The 8749-nt window shown below is 49.1% G+C and overlaps 1 long non-coding RNA gene across 1 annotated transcript in view; it reads right to left on the reverse strand.

Annotated features, from left to right (window-relative positions):
* Positions 1-3409, reverse strand: part of LOC121024188 (uncharacterized) — a 6355-nt gene extending 2946 nt beyond the window's left edge. The window contains exon 1 of the long non-coding RNA XR_005787640.1: positions 1694-3409. This is a non-coding gene — a long non-coding RNA (uncharacterized LOC121024188). The remainder of the gene's footprint in view (positions 1-1693) is intronic.
* Between the last annotated feature and the right edge of the window lie 5340 nt (positions 3410-8749).

Raw genomic sequence — 8749 nt, forward strand, 5'->3', positions numbered from 1 at the left:
CTGCCTAGAAAACAATAGTTTGCAGTTCATTTGCCTTTAAAATCAATCACTAAAATAAAAATGACAGTTATGGTCAGAAGTGAGGGTCAGAAGTGTTTAAAACTGTTGTTTATGGTGAAAGACGAGGCTTGTCCCCAGGACTGGAAATAATAATTACCTAGAAGAGGCAGATGGAAGAAACTCCTTTCTTTTCCGTGGTGAGAACTAATTCTACACTGCAGTTTCAAAATTATATTTGCAAGAAATGCAGGCTAAGGGGGTGGCAGTTTGATGTCATTATCCAGGGGGGGAATGTTTGCAGGAGAGTTAACCTTGCACACTTCTCATTTCAGATGTTTTAATTTACTGTGCAATATATGCATAGATAAATAAAGCAGTGATGGGCTTTCAGCCCCACCGGACACTCAGGTCCCCTTAAATTATGCTCAACCTCTTCAAAACATATATTTAAACAATAGAAATAAACTTCGTCGGACTCTGGCGACCAATTTGGAAGCCATTGGAAGGGAAGACAATAAGTCCTGATTACACTCGAGGATTCTCTGTGATGTGATATCCCCTTTGCCAAGTCATTTTGCTGTTTTATTTATTTAATTTTTTTAACAAACTTTCATTCATTTATGGTCTTCCGCAACCTGCTAATTTAACACTGGAGCGCGTTATTGCAGTGTTAGGAGGAGAGAAAGAGGGAGAGAAAACAACAATACTGCAATGATCCAAATGATACAGTAGAATTATAGCAATTATAGTTCTACTTGTGGAAGAAAACCTTGCTGAGATCAGGCAAACAAACTGAAGCCTTGTGAGGATAACAAGCGTCGGGATTGACAGCCGGTGCTGGGGTGCTGGGAAGAGCCGGAGGGCATAAACAGAAATATTTGCCTCCCCCCCGCCCCCCCTTAACTCCAACCAGTTAAGGTTAACCTCCTCAAATGCTGCCTTCAGAGTCTTCTCCATTTCAGGGTATGCATTTTATATACAAATCGAGGTCTCTCCTTCTGGAAGTCTGGTAATAGGCGGAAAATACAACATAATCCGCTTGCCTAGCTCTTGGTCCTCGCCTTCTCTGCCCCCTGTTTGCCCTCCACTCCCTACCCCTGCCTCAGTTCTCCCCAAGGCTGCTGGGATCTGTCTGTGGACGGTGTTTGTTTGTTGATGTGTTTTCAAAGAATCAGCCTGCGGAAAGGTCCAAAGGCACTGGTAACTTGGATTTCCAAGGAAGACTCCTTGGTGTTTGCTGATCCCCCCCCCCCCCACCTTCTACGCGCCCTGTCGTCCGCCTGAACCCTGGGTTCCACCAACAGGGCTCAGCTGTGAGAGGTTTGTGGGGAAGCAGTGCTTTTGGAAGCGCCCCGAAAACCATGGCCAAGCTCTAAGGTACCGACGTGTGGGTGTTATCACTGCGTTAAGACAGCTCCCCTTATTTGCAAACCTCGCCACTTTTGGTTACCCATCGGCAGGCAAGGATGGGGGTGGGGAGGGAGAACTAGAGAGAAAACAGACCCACCCCCATCCCAATCATCCACCCAGGCGGCCAACCGAGGCATTTTTCAGCCTTGCTCTAAGCACAAAGCCAGGCGAGATGGTCGCAGGCTCACATCTGCCCTCGGAAGGCGGGGGTGGCTGGGGGTGAGCAGAGGAGCGGGAGGTCCCCCCCTTCCCACCGGCGAGAAGCAAGCGGTGGGGCTCTCACCCTGAGTCCCTCGGCGGGAGCCCCTCCCATCTCCTGCCGCACCATTCCCCAGGTTTCCAGACCAGAGAGGGAAACTTCTCGGCGCCCTGTAATCATCACCATCAGGTTTCTCCTCTCCAATGCCGCCGGACTGCGGGACCCTGAGTGCGTCCAGGGTCGAGGCGTCCCGGGTGCAGCCAGCGTTACTCTGTAGCTGTTCCTGGCGTCCCCGGACGTGGGGGGCGGGTGAGCGGAGGGCATGGGTGGGAGTTCACGTAAAGGAGCAGCGAGGGACCCAATGCCGGCGTCAGTCCGGAGGCCCAGCCGACCCCGGCAGTCGGCGTACTCTCAGGGGAGCCCCCCTGTCGGGCTCGGCTCGGCTCGGCGCCACGGCCAGAGCGCGCCCCCTAGCGGGGTCTCCGGGTGGGCCGGGCCCTTCAGCCGCAGCCTCTGGGCACTGAAGTTGGCAGATCCTAGTGATACGGCAGGAATGAATGGGGGAAGAAAACAAAAGCCTTGGAAACATTTCCAAGTGTGCAATAAAAGACCCATCTGTACCTTTCTTCTCCAGCGCGTTCGTGGTTAATGTCCCCCCATGCGCGCGAGAGGGGAGATGATTGCTGGGTGGATTCTTGCTGGCGAACCTCAGGAAACACTGGCCCCGAGAAGTGGAATGATTGGGGGTGGGGGGAAGGCAAGCATGCGGAGGCTGCAACACCAGCCTGAGATCTGAATCTGCCCGCTGGGGTGTTCATGGGGTCTTGGCCGCCTGTGCCCTCAGGTTCCTCAGTCCCTGGTAAGGGGTCATCCGAAGGTAGCTACTCTAATATTTCTGTAACGCCACATTCTGGCTCTGCGACCCCCTCCCACCTTCTGACTCTAGGATACTCCACCTTCGGATTACAGGATTCTCCAGTTTTTGCCTCAGTGATTATCACCCTCCCTTCTGTCTTCATGATTCCTCCACCTTCTGACTCGGTCCCACACCTGTGACTTGACGGCCCCCTATTTTCTGACTCTCAGGGAATCTGACCACCGCCCTGCTCCCCTTCCCCAGGCACCACTTCCCTCCGGCAGCATCTGCATCGGGAGATCCTCAGCCCCAGATTCCACCACTCTCCACTACTCCCAAATCACCTACTCCCACTTGGTCTGGCCAGAAATGCAGAAAAGAGAAATGCAGGGTTCATGTCCATCCCCTTTGGATCAATCTGAAAACGTTGAGTTTTCTTGAAGCTCTTAGAACCTCTGGTGAAAAGTTACTAATGAAGACTTTACAAAGATGAAAAATTATTCGAATCAATCCATAACTTGGTATTTCTTTTGCACTAGTGTGTTAAACCTCACCCATCAATCAGAAAAACACAAATCGAGCTTCTCAAGATGTGGAGTGTCTACATACATACGTCCTCAGCCCTGCAGGATTTTAAAGTCATGCTAAGGCCACCAAAACATTTAATGGGTAAGGCCTAGAAAGGAGGGTCCAAAAATAGGAGTGATAACGGCTCTTTACAGTCTCTTTTTTTTTTTTTGGCGTTGTGTCTCGCTAATTGGGAAGTTCAACACCAGGTTTTCCCTGCCTAGAAAAGGCTGGTATTTCGTTCGGAGTGGGGGGAGCAGATGGAAGGGGTCCTATGGGAAGGGAGGCGTGGGTGTCCCCGTGTTTAATTAAGAGTTGCATTGTGTTGAAGGGAGGAGGGAAGATGCCAAGGCCGAGCAGCGTTCTGTTCCCTTCGTCACAAAATAACCTGCAAGAAAGAAAGAAAGAAAGAAGGAAAGAAAAAGAAAGGAAGAAAAGCCCGCGAGTAAGACAGAGTCGGCTCTCTGCAATAGATACCATTAGAACCACACTGCCTCTGGAATAAAGCTATCTAATTTCCTGCCGCAAATCACTTACCCGATCAGAAAACACAAATAGCTGAACAGAAGGGGGAAAAAAAATAGAGGAGGAGGACGAGGACGAGGAAGAAAGGCCCCCGGAATAAAAATAACTGCGCAAAAGGGCTTGCATTCCACGCGTTGACAGGCGTCTCCTCCAAATCTGGGGCAGTCGCGTCCTCCCCCAACGGTCCCCCTTCTGCCCCCGGACTTGCCAGCCCACCCGGGATCCGTTTCGGGGACACTCAGCATCTTTGGGGGGAAAAGGGCGGCTCCCCAGCGCGAGGAGGGCGATGGTGGGGCAGAGAACTGGGACCCTCCCGGCCTAGGGGCCTCTAGGGGCGGCGGAGGCCGAGTTCACCGGCCGGGACTTTGCGTTCAGGCGCCCTCCGGCACCGCTCGGCCCGGGAGGTCTCGGTTTCCCCGTCGGGAAGGAGGCGCCCCCACGTCGTGTCGCCTCCGGGCTCTCGGGGACCGGGGGAGCTGAGCCCCATGGCTCTGACAATTGACGGGGGAGGGGGGGGGGGGGGGGGGGCCGGGGCCCGGGGGGGGAGGGGCGCCCCCGGGGGGGCGGGGGGGGGGGGTGGCCTGCGGGGAGAGGCGCCGGGACCTCGGGTCCCCGACACCGCCCGGCCCTCGAAAACGTCAGCGGTGGTGGATGCGAGCGGAGAGTCGGGGCAGGAAATGGGGGACAGGAGCAAAACAATCTGCCCAGAAGCAAATGCACACCGAAAGGGAGCCTTGGCAGTTTTTCTTTGGGGATCCAATGAGCTGATCTCAGATTTTTTTTTGAGTGGGAAATCGCAGATTTCTCACAATCGCCTGAAATGTTGTGTTGCATGCCTCTGAACATCACATTCTTCCCTCTGAACATCACATTCTTTCCCGCACTTTAGACCTTGCGGTCTTAGCACATTTTCTGGCACCCGGGAGCAGCTTAGTATAGCCTTTCTGTCCCGAGAACTGCATGATGGCTGTGGGCGGATACAGGATATTTGATTTGAGCAAATGGCAATTGATTTTTCATTCTCGTGAGGGTGGGGGCTGATTGATCTCACCTCCCTCCCCCCTCTCCCCTCCCTTTTTTTTTTTTTTTTTTTTTTTAATCTGGGCCTCATTTTCTTTCCTCAATTCCCCTGTTACTGCTATTGCGGCCATTTCATTGTTTATGATTCGCCCAACTTAACGCTCGCAAAAGACGAAGAAGAAATTAAAACCAATGTATTCTGCTCAGAGAATCCCAAAAAGGCTGCAAAGATTGAAACCCACAGTTCAAGTGAATTTGAGACCTAGGAGTGATTTGTACTTATTTCTTTTCATGGATAATAGAGAGTTGGTGTTATCTGTCACTGTATGTTCTCTCTAATAGCTCCAAGACTATAATCTAACAGGTGTAAAATTTCCCTTTTGTGAGAAGGGAAGAGACCACCAACACTATCTTTTAAATAGTACAAATAGAAAATGCAGTTGTAGACAGTCTTCCACCCAGGAGAATCAATTCCCAGCCCAACTTGCTTTCTCTCTTTCTTTCCTATCCAGGCCTGGTTTGGGGAGTAGGGTGGTGTGTACCCCACACAGAGGGTTGTAAACAAAGAATGACTGATTGGAATTCTAGGGCCCCAGGCAAAAATATCCAGAAAGGGCTTTCCAACTTTCTGCCAACTGCAAAAGGGACCGCTCATCAAAGAAAATGCCTGTCGTTTCTTTCACCCACTTCCCTTTATCTCCTCCAAAAATATGGCCCACTTAGGTATTAGGCATCACAGGATGGGGAGGGAAGAGGCCGAGACTTGCTCCAGGACTCTTCTTTCCCCGCGAGGGCCTCTCTGCAGCGGGCGTCTGGCGAGCGCCTGTTTTCCTCCGGGATGGGCCTCGTTCGCAGAGGCTCATGGGCATCCTTCGTTCTCAGGCACCCCTTCTACAAGTTCCCCTACCTTCCAAGCACCCCATCAACCAGGCCTGGCTCCCCCAGCGTAGAACGCAAAAGGATCTCAGCCAGAATGTTTTGTGGAAGATGGGAGGGAAACTGGCCCAGGAGACGGCTGCCCCTTGATCTCCTCGTGGACCAGCTCCCGCCTGCTTCTGCTAACCCTCCTCATATCTTCATCAGCTTTGGGGCGGGAGCATTTTGATGTTATTTATGTAAAAGAAACGACATCAGAGTAACCTTTTTAATGCACTACACTAAAGGGAGATTGAACTATAACTTTGAAAAGTGTGACATTCCAATGAGAGCTATATTAAATTGCTTAAAAACATTTTGAAGGCATCATTGGTCTTGTCTGTAGTGGTAAGTGAAACAAAGGATTTCACAGCATGTCGGGTTTAATACTAACTATGCTCATAGTTAAGACTTTCAGCTATTAAACAGAAGAGAGGAGAAAGGCAGATGGTGACACAGTAAATGAGGGGGGTAGAATAGAGAAGGCGGAAGGCACCTTGGAGAGGACAATCCTGAATATTGACTGTGTGTGTCAGCCATCATCCTAAGTGCTTTTCACATGGACTGACTGTTTTCCTGGCAACCCGATGAGGAAGGTTCTGTGGTAATCCCTCTTTTACAGATGAGGAAACTGAGGCATGGAACGTGTGACCTGATGGTCCCGGTTTTCCGGAGGTTTGCCTGGTTTTCACACAGAAAGTCCTATGTCCTAGCCAGTCCCTCAATCCTGGACAAACTGGGGTGGTCGACCACCCTAGGCACGGGAAGGATTAGTTTGCCCAGAGACACAGAACTGGAGCGAGGATGTGAACCCAGGCGATCTGACGCAAGTCAGCAGCCCTTCCCTCTGTAAATCTTGTCCATTTTGCAGATGAGTAACTTGAGGGTCGGAGAGAAATTAACTGACTTGTCCACAGTCACAGCTAGCTAGTGACAGGCGGGATGCTACAGTTTGGGACTTGGGAATCCACCCCCTTTCTACTTCTATAAAAAAGAGTTTTTGTGGGGGTGCCTGGGTGGCTCCGTCAAGAGTCTGACTTCGGCTCAGGTCACGATCTCGCGGTTCGGGAGTTGGAGCCTCGCGTGGGCTCTGTGCTGACAGCTCAGAGCCTGGAGCCTGCTTTGGATTCTGCGTCTCCCTCTCTCTCTCCCCCTCCCCTACTTGTGCTCTCTCTCTCTCTCTCTCTCTCTCTCTCTCTCTCTCACATAAATAAACATTAAAAACATTAAAAAAAAAAACGAGTTCTTGTGGAAAACAAGGTGACTTTTTAACAATCTTGAAGATAAAATTAAGGGGGCAAAAAGAGATAATATCCAAGATAAAGATGTATACCATATTCAGACACGCATATCATCACTACCTGGAAGTAAGAGAACATGGAGAAAAAGGAGGTCACCTATATTGTAAACACAATTTATAATGAAAGACAATTTAAAAATTGCAATAACCAAAGAAAATAATTATATGGAACATGTGGCCATTAGGCAGGGAACGTTTTAACTCTCAAAAGCATTTGGGGTATTGTTCTGATACCATAATTGTTCAATCATGACGTTCTACCTCACACCCTCCTCAAAACTGGCGGCCCCCTGCAGCGTTCAGTGTTTCCAAACAGCTTCTCGTGGGCCCTTCACAGAAAAGTTTGAGAATGGATTCGACTCCGCGCAGTTTGTAAGCGGCTTCAGCTGGGCCCTGGCCAGGAAAGAATGCTCTCTCGGAACACAGCTCATTGTAGAAATGCAGCTTGACATCAATGAAAATAATCACTATTTGAAGTATTTCTTATAATTATAGGTCATCTCTCGGCAGGGCTTTGCGGTTAGCAAAGTTGTGATTTGGCCTCTGTCATGCTGGTGCGGGCGAGAGGGAGGCCCCAGTGCCTGTCAGAGTCCTGGCGGGCATCCTGAATGCCATCAGCTTATGCACAACTTCAGAGAAGAAAACATTTTGGAAATGATGAGAAAACTGTGAAGGAGTTGCAACCGTAAACAGCAAATGTGCTAAAGAGTGGGGACTTATGCAGAGTGAAAAGAGGGCAGGTGGAGCTCGTTCTCAGTTTTTTTTAATGTGAAGAAAACATTGGGCTGACTTCATTCTGGTTCTGCAGAGCTAAAATGTGCCTTACTGATTGCTCTTGTTGTTTTATTTAACACAAGCACCCGGGGCAGTGTGAGGATGGGGGCTTGAAGAGCCACAGGATTCTGAGATAAAAGGTGAACAGCTGTGGTTCTTGTCAAACGCAAAGCCTTAATCATCGTTGAATCACGCCCCCATATTGGACATTCCGGTTAGTTTAGGTGTCTTTACTGTGATGAATAACAGTAGAATGAGAACCTCTGTGCACCTAACTTACTCTTTTGCGTTCTTTCCCTTAGCTACTTTCCTAAGAATGGCATTAATGGTTAAAGAACGTGAACATTTTAATGTGTGTTTTGAAATAGTGCCCAAAATTTCTCTGATTGAATCAATTTGCACCACCACTAGCAAGACATGAATGTACCAGTTTTAGTGTAATCTTGCCAATATTAGGTATTATAGCTGCCCCCCACCCCAGTTTGTTAATTTAAATAACTGTGTACTTGAGTTTAGTTCTTCTAACTCCACACTGGGTAACGTGCCGCCCTCGACCCAGCAGTTCTATCTCTTAACCTTGGGAGTGCCTTGAAATACCATTAAGATGGCAAAGATAAATGGGAAAGAAAGGTAATCCTAAAACAGGGCATATCAAGCCACACTGGGGAAGGCTTTGGAAGACATCTGTGGCAGAAGGTAGTGTCTAAGACCTTACGCTCTGGAATCAGTGAGGCCTGGCTTGGATTCCATTCCTTCTACTACTTCCTGGCTGTTTGGCCTTGGGCAATGAAACGAACCTCTTAAAACTCAGTTTCCTTGAGATATCACCTAATAGCCATTCAGAATGGCTAAAGTCAAAAAGACAAGAAACAAGCGTTGGCCAGAATGTGGAGAAAAAGGAACCCTTGGGCATTGTTGGTGGGAACGCAAACTGGTGCAGCCACTGTGGAGAACAGTATGGAGTATTCCCCAGGAAGTTAAAAATAGACCTCCCCTTTGATCCAGTAATTTCACTCCTAGGTATTTACCTAAAGAATACAAAAACACTAATTTGAAAGGATATATGCACTCTGAGGTTTATTGCAGCGCTATTTACAACAGCCAAATTAGGGAAGCAGCCCAAGTGTCCATCCATAGATGAATGGGTAAAGAAGATGTGATATATATATATATATATATATAT

This window comes from Herpailurus yagouaroundi, unplaced genomic scaffold (assembly GCF_014898765.1).
Source record: "Herpailurus yagouaroundi ecotype Mexico unplaced genomic scaffold, PumYag 60796, whole genome shotgun sequence".
NCBI classification, from domain to species: Eukaryota; Metazoa; Chordata; class Mammalia; order Carnivora; family Felidae; genus Herpailurus; species Herpailurus yagouaroundi.